Source organism: Pteropus medius, unplaced genomic scaffold (genome assembly GCF_902729225.1).
Source record: "Pteropus medius unplaced genomic scaffold, Ma_sr-lr_union100, whole genome shotgun sequence".
Lineage (NCBI taxonomy): Eukaryota > Metazoa > Chordata > Mammalia > Chiroptera > Pteropodidae > Pteropus > Pteropus medius.
Window position 1 is genome coordinate 23,912,059 of NW_024354875.1, and position 14,978 is coordinate 23,927,036.

Below are 14,978 nucleotides of genomic sequence, written 5' to 3' on the forward strand. Positions count from 1 at the left end.
AATCATACAATTATTTTAAATGAAGACCTAATTGATTTATGTAAATGTGAGAAAGAACTTATACCACTTTCATAAGGCTTCCTTTCTGCCATTCACTTCATTTTTGCTAAAATGCGTATTCCTTTCTTAACTAGATAATTCTGAAGTATTATTTTGCTCTTGTAATCCAATTGCAGGTAAACCAGAGTTATCTGCAAAGTCTAATTTGAAAGAGAAGGCTTTTTCTGCATGGTATAATAATTCATTTCAATTAGCATGATGAAACAAACTGCAGAGTCATTTTTCACTGAAATGTTGTGGTAGAGTTCAGGGAAATATTAAAGACATTTCAAGAAGCATAAACAAGCTTACGCATGCACTAAGTTGCCCTAAGGAAAAAGAAAAGATTACAAATTATCTCATCAAACAGATAAGAATGCTGTGTCCTCTTTAACACTTTAGGTGAAATGAAATCATATATGGCTTATTTATAGTCACTCAGCGTATGATCCCAGGACATGGCCCATACGAATATCCCTTTTACTTACATTATTCTTCTTTAATGCACTTATATAAGAAAAAGATAAAATAGAGTCTATTGTAGATTTTAATAAAAATACAATAGAAAAATGTCCATAAAAACAGATATTGCTTCCAGGAACTGAATGATATCGCATAAAACTGATATAATTAAGGGTTTCCAAGAAATTTCTGAAACGAGCTTAAGGGGATTTCAAATTTTGTAAATAAGAAATGTAGAAAAATCAATCTATTTAAGATAGGGGTTTTTTTTTTTTTGTATGTGAATGTACGTGTTTGTGAAGATTGAATATGTTTGGCCAGTTGACTTGTAACAAACGAAAGAATGAAGTAGTAGGAAAGTAAGACGAGCTATAAAACTAATTGGAGTCCAATATGTTTTGGGCTGCATTTAATTTTCTTGAGCGGAAGAGAGGTCAGGAATGGAATGAAGTCAATGAGAACTGGAGTAAGACTCACCGGAAAAAGTAAAAAGCAAAATGGCCAACATGGAAAGGTCAGTGAATATCCTAGAGACAGGAAATGAAGTTTAAACAAAATAGAAGGTTCTATTTCTATTTGTGTTTGAGAGTTGTTAAAAAATATATTTAAAATGGCAACTTAAGTCACCAGGTGTTGCTTGCATAGAATCTAGTTTGAGTATGTATTTAACTTATTAGAAATGTCAAGAACATACATATTCTGGGCAATAAAGTAAGTATTTAAACTGACAGCAAAATTGTTGCTATTTACCATGACTTATGTCCTGTTTTCCTGTAATATCTTTTCTTGAAAGAAAAAAAACTCCTGAATCATCTCTCCTAAGAAGTCGTCATTATGCTAATGACTAGTAAGACAAAACTTTACCCATAAGTGTGAAATCAAATAAGGTAATTTCCTTCTTTAGTTAAAAAGTCGCTGCCAGTCAAAACCATTTGGGTTTGATATTTTACACACAGTATTTTACATAGGGAAAAATGTGATAGCAAAGTTGGTTGATGCTCTTATGCATCCACTGTCTTAAGCAGTAGCAATGACTGAATAATGCAAATTTTTAATTAGCATCCAAATGCTTTCCAAAGTGAAACTGCAGCAAGTAATTGTTACTTTGAATTGCCACATCTATGGGTATCTTTTGATTCTATAAAGCCTGTTTTTTAGAAATAAATGTTCATGGTTTTATTGAAGATTAATAATCATTAAAATTAACAAGAATTGTTAAGAGAGTTTCTCTCCTTAAAGAAGCATTCATAATTGTGATGGATTGGTGCCCTTGTCTTCTCCTGCCTTCCTGCCTGATGCTGTGAGATTCTGGGAAAGACCATATGATGTAGCAGGATGATGCTGGGCTAACAGACAGTATAAACAGGCTTGTAAAACTCAAACAGGTCCCCAACAAATCCGGTGTTGTGCCTAGAGCTTCCAGTAACACCCGCATTCTCTCTTTCTTCCCCAAGCATTCTGTTAAGCTTTTCTTCATATATCGTTATTGCGTGTAAATATTTGGACTGGCCCTTTCTGGCACTGTACACCTATGTTATGCTTTTAAAACTGTGACTCGTCTTCTTCCACCCACTTGTGGGAAAGACTGTTTTGCCTACATTTTTCCCCTAGTCACATGTATTCTGAATTTTTTTGGCATTGCCGCATGACAGTTTGCTCTAATTTGGCTCTGCAATGGAGTGTTACCAAGGCTTTCTTTCCCCCTCCCTTTAAGTAAAGGAATGAGTTGGAGTATGTGCTATACTTGGCTTTTTTGGCAAGAGAGGAGAAAGGTCAGAAAGGACCCAGGAATGTTCTTTGACCATGCATGTGGCATTCCCCGCCCTGCTTCCAGAAGCTAAATAGTAAGTTGGAATAGGCTACTGCTTCAATGGAGGACTAGCCCTGGTGGCATTCATTATGAAGACAGATACTCGAACTCTCCACAGTCGCTTAAGGGCTGCAATCTGATTTCGGAGGAAACAAAAGGATTTGCCTTAAAGCTGTATTTGTTCTGTAAATGCGCCTTTTTTTTTTTTACTTTGATTGTATGTTTATTTGGGTAGAATGATGGGGTTTGTAGGGGAGGATTAAAGACCTAGAGATCACCCCCACCACCGCCACCACCACTGCCATTGCAAAATAGACTCCCCCCTACCCCAAATCTGACCAGCATAAAAATTCTACCGACATGTATTTACAAGATACTTGAACTATGAAAGTGTAATATATGTTTACAAACTATATATACTTTTCCTTTTGATCCTTTGTTAAGCACATGGATGACAAACAGAAAACTTATCTTAAAAATCAGCAGGGTAGCACTAGCTCAAATGTAATTTTACAAAACCTGGCCATCTTTCAACAAGAGTGGGTGGATTTTTAGCACTACAAATGTTTGTGTATTATAAAGTATTTGCCATGGTGACAAAGCTGGGAGAAACATCCCATTAGCCACAGACGGGCTACAGATTGTTCTGATTATCCATGTCTAAAACTTAGACTGGCTACGGCTTTATGTTATTTTTCAATGTTTCTAAGTGTTCCATTTTTTTTAACACACTAACCTACAACTTAGCAAATATAGATGTATGTAGGCATTTAGTTTAAAGTTACCTTTAAATATATTCTTGGGATTTGTTCGTATGACCATGTGTAGGGTATGTGTGTGTCACAATGCTTAGAGTAGATGTGTTTATCGTGTTAACAATAATAAGCTTTGAAAAGCATCCTGGAGCACTTATTAAAAATAAAAAGGGTCATGGAGAGAGAATGTGAACAAGAAGCAATGAAGTATCTGCCCTAATTTATTTGCAGGGATCTCCGACTATTGATTTCAGTTTAAAAAGTTATAGCCTTTATTTTTAAAAGTGATTTTTATCTCAAATACATGGGGAGAAATATGAATTATAAATAGCCAACAGAAAATATGCTACTGCATGTAAAGAATTGGCATTTTTCTCTTCCAAACATTTCTCTGCTAAGAGGAAAATTTTTAATAATTCCTCTTGCCCCTATTTTTGGGGACTACATTTATAAAGCAAGTGGTCTTTCGTGTAGTGGAATGAATGGTCAAGCAGTAAAGCCTAGTATCAGACAAAATTGCTTAGAAGTTACTCATGATTGCACAAGGTAGAAGGCAGACAGAATAAGGAAAACATAGACTTAAAAAAAACAAACGAACAAACAAAAACTTTATGATCACATAAAGATCACATAAAGGTAAATAGGCCAAAAAATTAATCTTTGTAATCTGAGTAATATTGCCGCTAAATTGAAACACAGTGGAAGCTAAAACAGTCTGAAAATTTAGAGAAAAACATTACATAAGTAATTCTGTAACTGTAACATCTCAAATTTTTTCCTACTTTTTTGGGCGGCTTTAAGCGGGGGTGACACTGATGTTTCCTTCTCATCTAAACAAGAAAGTAATTCTAATTTACTTATTTATCATTCAGTCTTTCAAGGCAGGCAGTAGAGCAGATAATTTCACTAAACACGACTTAGGAGAGACATTTTAATGAGGAAGTAGAATGTCTATTACAGGTAATTTGAACAAATAAAGTTTCGCTGACTACTTCCAAAAAATTGTGCTTTCTCAATTCATTTTGAAAAGAATTCAAATGCACATCTGTGCAAACTGATCAGTTGTTTCAATGAAATATAATAGGGTTTTCATATTCCCTAAATATGCTTGTGTTCAAAAGTGGATCTACCAATACATTATAATAATTTTAGAAGAGGCAAATTAAAGAAACTTACTTTTATAAGGACAAAGGTTTCTAAAGTCTCATTTATAGGATATTGACTAGGTCTTTATTAAACATCTCTAATAATCCTATGTCTAAAATTAGTCTGTGTTTTGAGGTCTGATTCTAATACTAATTATGCTTGTTCTTGCCAACTAACTAGCTTGTTAAGGTTGGGAATATACATAGAAGACATCTGCACGTAAGCTGCCTAAGTTCCTAACTAACGCTGTTAAACAATTTCAGTTGCCAAGGAGTGGAAAGTCAGGATGGGTATGGGCATCTGGGCAGCACTTTACATAATATTTGGCCATCACCATTTATTTGTAGCCTACATTTGCTTCAGAGTTCACATTTGGCATTTGCTAAAAGACAGTCTGGATTACTGCCTTCCAAACTTGAGCTGAGATGTTTGTTGGGTCTTTCTCTATCATATTTTGCTTATGACTAAATAAAACTAGACAGACATAGAAGGCTAAATTCCTGACACATCTCTTATAATGGCAAATTTTCATATTTAAAGAATGCCTGGCACATATTTGTATTTCAATGGAGCCCTACACATCTGTTACTTATTTTGGAGCAGCCGCTATCACATATGCAAAAGTCTTTTGCAGATAAATTACTGCATTTCAATCTAAAATTACATATAAAGGATTTCATTCTTTAGAAGAAAATTCTTTACACGGTTATCACAAAAGGATCATGTGGATTCCCCACAAAGGAACTAGTCATCACACTGTGTGTGTATAAATGTGTGATCAGTTAATGGAGTCATTGCTGTAATAATCGTATGCATGTTTTCTTTACTTGAAGGCACAGATGCAAAGCAACTTCTTTTTAGGGGATAGACAAACAAATGCCTCCTATTTGTCATACAACTAGGGGCCTAGGATTTATATAGATTCCTATTTGGAAAATGCGTTGTACCTACTTCATCCCATAACTTCTCTACCAAAGTCCGAGAGCATCAGAAAGAAGACGCTTTCAAGAACTCTTCTCTGCCCTTCCCTTCCAATTGACAAGTAGAGCACTATACACATACCACTCAAAGGCCAGTTTTTCAAATCAAAGGAGGTATTTAAAACCCTAGAGGGAACAGTTCTAGAGGACTGCTTCCATCCCTTCTCCCTACTGCCATGGGAAGAGAGCCACTTATCTGATTGGTGAGACGATAAGGGGCCAACTCTTCAGTAGAGACCCAGCCTCTATGAAGCTCTCTGGACCTGACTGCCCACAATCAACCCACATTCTTTTTGCTTCCTTCCACTTTGTCTGTATTAACCAGAGCAGCTGCTCTGCCCACCACCAGACAAGGTCAATTCCAGGGGAAGTAAAGCCTATTGGCTTTCAGTCCAAGCCACATTCTCCAATCTTTACCAGCAAGAAAGTCTTTTTAATTCCTATCTGATTGCTTTTATTTACTTATCTACCTCACATTCAGAGAGAACAAGAGCTAAGTTATCTAGGGTCTTGCAAATATCAATTGCCCTTTGTAGCAATTATCTTACTGTGCTTAAATGTTTGCTTGGCTATATACCTCTTGCTAGACTACACACAACTTGATAGCAAGACCTATTTCTTTTCATCTTTGGTAAACCCTAGCCTAATGTAGAGCACAATGTTCAATTAATGTTGTTTGCATCCATCAATCAATGGCACTAGTACCTAATAAAATAGTAATGAAATGATAACCTAGTTTAAAAAGACTCCACTCAAGCAATTATATCTGCTGTATTAATAGGTATAAAATCATTGTCTAGGGAAAGTGCTATATTGTTTGACTGATTTAATCTAATGACTATCAGAAGTACTGATGTGTGAGGGTTATCCTTCCTCCTGCTACTCCCATACTACCCAGTTCTCTCCTATCATATACAATTATTCTAATTTATAGAATTACTCACTTTTCAATGAGCCATTGTGGAGACTGAGTAAATAATATGGTACTGAGTATGTAAATATCTCCTATATCAGGAATCTCTAGTTTTTTTCCTGAAGAATAACAGTTTTTTATTTCTCTAAAATGTTTTTAATTATTCAGGACCCAAGCACAGAGCTGGGAGATGTTCCCTACTTTGCACTCACACAAAAAAAGGGAGGCCTCAGGAGCAAGATGACATGGACCTCTAAAAGCCTTTGTAATCTTTATAGACTTTCCTGAAATTATACATAGAAGCTTGAAAATATTCTTGACACAAAATTTGAATCATGCTAAACACTTTTCCCATAAGTATATGTGGCTTTCGATGTGGGTCATTTCAATCAGGCAGTTGTTCTTAGCAATAAACATTAAATAGTCATAACTGAACTAAGACAAACAGAAGAATAACCCACATAAAAGGAACCAAACTAACACAGATTATAATATCCAGAGAAAGGGCTAAGCAATGGTGGATGAACAATTTTTTTTTTTTTTTTTGCTTCAGCTATCCATGGATGAATCTGCATCTTCCATTTTGTTGTTGCTGTTATCTTTTTGGGGGAGTTTACATAGTTTCTGATAGCAGGTGGTCATGGTCAAGTCCTTTTATCATTATGCATACCTGTGGAGCTCATATTCTCTCTCAGATAATTAGAGTAATCAGCAATTAATTTTTTTCTTGCCTAAAGAGACTACTAAAAATCCTTAAAATCCATTAACAGCAGGATACTTTAGATACTTTACTTTTGCCTGAGTATTCTGACCCATTAACTTGAGTAAATCTACTAATTAATCCACTAATCTACTAAACTAAATCAAATCTCTTCAAATTAAATTTGTCTCTGGTGCTTTTATTAGTTAGAAGCAAGAATGGATTTAGTTATACAGCTTCTGGGTAAAAGAAAAGATTGAAGAAGCAGAGGTGTTTACATAAAATCAAACAGGACGAAGAAAGGTCTAGTTTAGGAAAAGGTGGGGGGAAGAATTCAATCATGGAAGAGGTAATAGAATATAAGGCTTTGGAGACTGTGAGGAAGGTGAATGATGGAGGCTGAGAGTTGAGAGGAAGATCAATCAGTAACAAGAGACAGGCAATTCTGGGACTGTAACCTGTTGTTGGAGAGAGTGTTGGGCTTGGGTGGCATTGGTGTTCCAAATAGAATGAGCTGGAGATAATTTCATAGCTGCTCTAACAAACATCCTTCCTAGGCCATCTCCTAGTTACTGCAAGATAGAACTCCATCTGAAAAAGAATAAATAAGCTAATTTTTGTGATCTTCAAAATAATATGTCCCTTTTGCTGCCTGATATTAAAAGTATATGCATCTGGTTCAACATAAAATATATCTACACTCTAGACACTTACCAGAGAGCTTAACCTGGCCTGTTTTGTGCAATTTTATTGTATTTTACCTCAAGTTCTTTTCTGGTGTAAGTGGGATATAAATTAAAAATAACACAAACTTAAAAAACAAAATGTCCTGCTCTAGGGATGACAGCACTGTTAGATATCCCTGGATCAAAAAGAAAATATCCTTTATAATTTCTTTGCTCTGTTTAAGATGGCAAGAAACTGTTTTATATTTGAGAAAGATTTGCATCCATACTCTTACCTCAAAATGTTAAAGTATTGGCACAAAAAGAGTCAACTCCGGATATCTGGAAAATGTGTTTATGTGGAACACTTCATTCTCCAGCAATGTCAACCAAATGATGTGTTGTTACAAGAAGCAATAATGCATAACATCGAAAGGAGCTGGACCCACCACATTTCATCACACTTTTGCTGGCATTCCAGAAGAGCCTCATTGTTCTGCCTCTTTACCAAGAGTGGAATCAAATATCCAGAGCTACTCTTGGCAAATGAATTGATAACGTTTTGATTTTTGGATCTCCTAAGTCATGGCTACATGGAAAGGGAAAAGGAAGCATCATGACATTATCATTTTATATAAATGTACTTACATTTTAAAATAGATAGCAATGAATCATTAGAGGAAAGACATTGTATCTTTGTATTAGAGTGTTACTGAGCTTAATCCTGAATGTCTTTTCATCAGCCACAGAAAGGGAGAGAGAGCGTTGGGTTGCTCTTCATTGACCTCTCAGGCATTATTCAGGACTACAGCCACATCATGCAAATATTTAATCAGTCCCTGAAAATTGTCGGCGAGAGGCAGTCAGAGGCAGCATTCTTTATTTATTACTGGCATTGCTATAACAGCGCTCAAGAAATAAAGAGGGGCACACTAATGCCCTGTCTTTCAGCTAGACTACTGGGAATTCTCACTCCAGCAAAATGCATATGACAAAATCAAGAAGCTATAAGGTTTTGAAGACAATTTCATTTGAGAAAACATGCAAAAAGGCATAAAACCTTGAAAGAAAAGGTGAGGTGAGGGCATAAGAGGATTGGGGAAATTGATCCAAAATGATCCCATATCTAAGGAAGACAATTTTTAAACCCATGGTATATGAACCCTAACTTCAGGAAAACAATTTAATCTGAATTTCGACAAAACCAGCACTGGTGGAATTCTGAATTTATATGAGAATAAAACTAGTTTCAAAGATAATTATGGTTAAAAAACAGATTTTGAGAAAAATGATCACACTTGGCTGTTAGGAGAGGATCTGTGTTAACAAGTCAAATAAAAAATGGAGATGGGTACCAAACGTCCAGAGAGCCATGGCATCCAGCCAGCTGCCCTTCAGGTCATGAGTGTTCCACAGGACTGATTTCCTAAGAATGGATCACCAGAAAATAAGGGCATTGAGTAACTAATTGGGAAGCCAGGCAGACCGGATTAATCCACAGCTAAAAAACATAGTTCTTAGACTTCCCAGCCAAGAACAAGTCCCAGAAGAGGCTCCACAAAAAACCAAAGGTGGCGTACAAAGGGTTTTTCCTGCCCTCTCAGTTTTTAAATGTACCCTTTTCCAATGATAACATAATAAAGCTCCCTAACATCACCCTTTCAATGTTTCTCTAGACTGTCTAGGATAACGTCTCCAGACTACCATGGAAACTCTGAGGGTACTCTAGACAAATAGGGAGGCTATGGTTCCAAACTCCAAGATCCAGCCTTATCACTTCCATCTTACAGGTTTGGGGAAGGACTCTCCACAGCCATGTCAGACAAGGAATGCCAGAGGACCCTGTTAAACATGGATCTATAAATTCAGGCAAATCACTAAAGAATAAGAATATGCAAACTGATTTGCTCGAGATAGTGCCAGTTTATGACTAGTCCTTCATTACCCTTAAATATTCCAGTTTGGGTTCTGCATTATCTGGGTGCCCCCTTAAAGGCACTATATACAAAAATGGTCTTCTGACGGAAAATGCGCACACACACACAAAGTGTTTGTATATAGAAACACAACATAGATAGCTAAAATATGTTCTGCTTAGTAAAGAACCAGCTTTGATACATTGGCAATAAGAGGTAAAGTATTAGAGAAATGCTGACCCTTTTAAGATTGCTGTCTTAATTTCTCCATCTTTGCGTGGGTAGTAGTGGTGGTAGTGGAGGAAGAGAGCGTAGTGTGTGCATGAGTGTGTATGTGTGAAATTATCATTAATATCTCTTAAAAGGCCTTTAGGGGCCTCGACGATTGCATACAAAGTAGTATTATTACAGCTTGTCATACTTGATTTAAAAGGCTTAAAAAGCAATAACAATGATTCATTTGAAAAATCTATGAGCAAAGGGATGGTCAGGAACATGAGAGGAGGGGATAAATTTCTGAATGGCTGTCAGACCATCCATTCTGTCTCATGACAAATACAGAGCTGATCTGTGAGGGACAGAACATACGTACATACGCGCACACACGCACACAATGAAACCAAAATCTGACAGGTATATCGGGGCACAGTGAGAAACTCAAAGTTTTGTTCTGTGTTTTTTATCTTTAATTGAGGGAGTGGCAGCAGATTTGGTGGAACATTTTTATGTTAGAAAATCGTGACTAGGGAGAAAAATCTTGATAGCTTTTAATTCTTTGCCAGTAACGACTTGCTTTGCCCTTAAAAGTGGGCTAAGCTAATTTGTCCTACCAGATCAATGCGGGGTTGAAACTGGTGGTGCCTTTAAAGCCTGGAAGCGAAGCGTGGATGCTGCTCCTTGCAGCAGAGCTGTGCAGTCAGTGAGCCTTCGGCTGCTTTGGTCTTGCCGGGATCTCTTTAACATCCCCTGGTCATTCTGTAAATCACAACCAGCACGAAAACCACTTAACAACATTAGTTTTATTTCTTTTCTTTTCCTTTTTTTTTTTTTGGTCTATTGCAGAAAAATACATGAAAACCCTGTGAACTATAAGAGGGCCTAAAACGATGATGATTTTGTTCTTCATTCAAGAGGGAGGAGCGAGCCCAGAAAGGGTAACAGGAGAGTGAGAGGTGGGAGGCCCTGTTTATTTCCTTGTAATGGCTCCAGCCTAAGTTGCCTTTTATCCACTTAGGCCCATATGACAAGTTCACTCTGGAAATCTCTTCAGCTTGGCTGCGTGCAGATGTAATCAGACCTGCTCTGGGCAGTCCTAATTGCAAACACATTTCTCTCCCTCCACGGCCATTCCCAAGCAGGCAGTGGTCAGAGCCTTGCCAGGGTTTTCTGGCATCTTTTTCCTGCTTTGTTTCCAAATCTGCATTTTTCTATGAGAAAAGATGTACGAGAGATTGTAAACAGGATAATTATATAGCAATATGATTTCCAGCACAGGCTCTCCTTGTGGATTATTTCAAATGTGTAGGGGTTTGTTTTGGTGTGTGTGTATTTCTTTTTCCATTCTGCCTATGAGTCAGGGACATAAAATGTTGTTTTGAAAGCACGAGTATATGGATCCACTAGAAACCTCCTATGATGTTGTTTAAGACATTTTGTGAAAGATTATTGGGAGGAAAAGCAAAGCAAGAGAGAGAAGGGAGGAAATAGTAGGTGCACAGGTGTTTGGTATTTGGCTCACACCACCGTAGACCTGGGGTCTGGACAGTGCAGAAAACAAAGAAAAACTATTTAAAAACAGCTATAACTTCAGAATATTACAAAATTTCAAAGTTATTCTATCTGAGACAACAATGTTGGTGGTGGAGGGGGTTAATATGATTCTTTGCAAGGACACATCCTCCTGTCCTTCCTGTATGCCTTCACTAAACTTTCCCCTGCGGTTTGTACAGTCATACAGTTCTGAGTCTGAAGATGGGATGGGGTAATGTCAAACACATGCTTAGCCTTCAACTTGCATGCATAGACACAGCACATTTATCTATGTTGGTATATAAAATCATATGATTTGTGGCAGTTTGAGTTAAGGAACACATTAGGGCCTCCACTGATGGCCATGCAGGCTGGGTGGCACAACTCCAGGCTGCTCTGGACACATGGACTGTTGGTGTGATTGGTGCCCTTGGAGATCTACAGCAAAGAAGCCCTGGGATATACTGGGTTCTTTTGGGGTTTTTTTGTTTTGTTTTGTTTTGTTTTTTCATTGATGGGCTGTCTTCTGTGCTTAGCACAGTGCCTGGCATATATTAGATGCTCAATAAATTGTATTGAAAAAAATCACTAATGTGCTAATGTGCCACCAGAAGATAGAACTTGTTAATAATCAAAGTACCTCCAGAAAACAGTTGACTCACTCCCCTAACTGCCAGAGATGCAGGGATAAAGAAAGTAACATCCTGCGCTCAGGAAGCTACAGTTAAATGGGAAAGACACATGTGCAGAAGTTGTCAGCAGAACACATTGGGAGCACAGAGGACAGTCAGGAAAGGTTTCACTTAGACAATCTTGGCAAAACAAACTTTGCATTATACAGTCCCAAATATCAAAGAAAACAACACCAATGTCTGATTTCTATTACTATTTTTTTTCATTTTCAGGAAGAAGAGGAGATGGAAACATTTGGGGCATAAAGATTACTCCAGATATATTAGAATCTAGTCCAGTTTTGAATAATAAAACTACCATAATCTTTTTATATATCTCATTCAAATGAAACAAGTTCTCTTTCTAAGAACTCTTCCTTCAGATATTGCGGGATGACCTTGTGTTAAAGAGTTAGGCAAATGTAGGCTGACGCGTATTAGCTGAGTGGCCTTGAGAACAATTACCTATTATGTCTAGTGACCCCTTAACTATAAAATAGGGATAGTGTATGTCAAGTGCCCAGAAAGGACATCCTTTCTCTTACTATCCCCCCAGACTACACGTGTTGAAGTCTTTGTAAATAACCTACTTAACTTGGAGAATGATTGGTAACCAGTACATGTAAACAAACACTGCAAAGATTCTTAGGTGGCCGAGAGTTTACCTGTTAATCTTTTCAAACCTAAACAATAGCAACACTACTTCTTTTTCAAGAGCATCCTGAGTGAGGCATGGAGTGAGACTCAAAAACATCAGCCTGGAATATCAGCAGTTTACCTTATCTTTTTCAAATGAGGAGAATCTTAATACTATCCATGACCACATCAACAAGTATTAACTGACAGTGTAAATTTCTGCAACCAGCAATGCTCTTTAGGTGCATTGTTCATAGCATTAATGAAGCAAATGAAATCCTTCACAGATTATTTTAAAAATTAAATATATTTAATAAGTATATTTTTATGACTCCTAATTATATCTTTATTTTAAAAGTTCTTGACTATGTCTAATTTCGCTCTAGGAGCAATTAAAAATTTGCTGAAAGGAGTAGCAGGAAAGTACACTTGAAGGAAACACTTGAAAGATGTTCAGCAATCTCTATTATCCACATAACTACAAGAAAACTCAGATCAATGACATTTTAGTTGATTCCCAAGACTCATTTATAGCAATTCAGTTGAATTTACCTCATCTTTCTTCCTAGAAGACTTTCTTCATGACTGCTAAGTAACAAATTCCCTTCCTGTCTGTTGGTGCTGTTATTAATTATCATCAACATACTACCCCCACCCCACCCCAATAAAACAGAGTAGGAAAAGAAATTAGAGTCTTATGTAATTAAACCCTGGCTAGTAACTGGCTCAATAGCTCAACTATGACTAATTCTACAGTTAATTCTAAATTATCCATCCACAGATAATGCATAAGGCAATAATTATAGAGCATTTATTGTGTGACATTTGCTTTAGTAGGTACAGAGGAACAAAGACAAATAAGACTATAATCTCCCTGCAGACATTTTTTTCACTACTGTATCTGTCCTCAGCACCTAGGATAGCGTCTAGCACCTTGCTGAATCGCAACAAATTTGTTGAGTGAATAAATGAATAAAAAAATGATGACATAAATCTTCCCATGTTGTCACAATCTAGGTGGGGGAATCAACATGTACACCATTAATTAAATACTGCACCGCCCATGGTGGTCTCTTTCCACCCCCTTCATGATCTCCAGACTTCCCTTCAGCCACCTTACAAAGTCTTTTTTTTTTTTATTACAGAGTAAAATGAAAAAAAGCTTTAAAGTAAGAAGTTTGGTTTTAATTTTCTGTTTCACTACTAGCAGTGTGCTTTCAGACAAATTATTCACCAATTTTTATCTTTAGTCTTTGGTTTATCCACTAGAGGTAATAGTACTTGCATGTAGAGCAATTGGGAGAATTTAATAACATTGTATAAAATCCCTAGTACAGAGTTTGTCACATAGCAATTAAGTAACTGTGAATTCCCCATATTGATCCCTCTTTCTATTCCTCCCTAAGTTCCTCTTCCAGACTGTATTAACCTTTCCTTAGGATTGTTGTCTTGCTAATCACCCTAAATCAGTGGTCCCCTACTATGACTGACTTCAGCATCACTGGACCCAGCCCAGACCTGTAGAATTAGAATCTTCTGATGGGGTTTAAAAAACCATAGGATGTTCCCCTCACCCCACCCCCGCACCTTTCCCCATACCCCGCCACACCCCACTGATTCTAATCAGCTCTGTTTGGGAACCACTGATCACTATCAGGGGTATGTTCCTTAGGGCAGTGGTTCTCAAATTTGAACATGCATCAGAATCATCTAGAGGGCTTATTAAACTATAGATTGCTGGGTCTCACCCCCAAAGTTTCTGATCCAGTAGGTCTGGAGTATAGCCTAAGAATTCACATTTCTAACAAATTTCCAGGGGATGCTGATGCTTCTGATGCAGGGATCACACACACACACTTAAAAATTTGCTTTAAGATCTTGCTACTTCAAGTGTACTCTGCTGACCAGCAGCATCAGTATTCCTGGGGAGCACCTTAAAAATGCAGAATCTCACACCCCATCTCAGGTTTACATTGAAATATGAGAGACACATTTAGGGAAGAACTTCATAAAAGGAACTTTTAAAATGCAGGTTCCTGGGCTTTTTACATTAGAGAGATTGATAGAGCCCAGGAATCTGCATTTTAATAAGCTCTCTATGTCATTCGGAGAAGTGCAATTCCTGAACCACACTTAGAAAAACACTGCCAAGGGGTTTTCTGCAGCAGCTTGTAAGCTTCAGGATCACTAATAGTGCTTGTTACTGAGTATGCAACATTGAGCGTGGCCAACATTGTAGTTGTGTTGCTGTAGCAAGGATCCTACAATCAGGCGATCACATTGCACTGATTTTTTTCTAGGTATCAGTCAGAGAGATTGTGCTTCCCAGAAAACTAATCATGACCCATTAGAATAAGATAAAGATTAAAATGGATTCATTTTGAAGATAAATATCAAGTTTGGAGAAGAATGTCTGAAATCATTACTTACATACATTAGTCAGCGCCGTTTTGATCTTAAATAACAGATACCCACTCTAGCATGCACGTGAGCATGAGTGTGTGTGCGCGCACACACACACAGAGAGAGAGAGAGA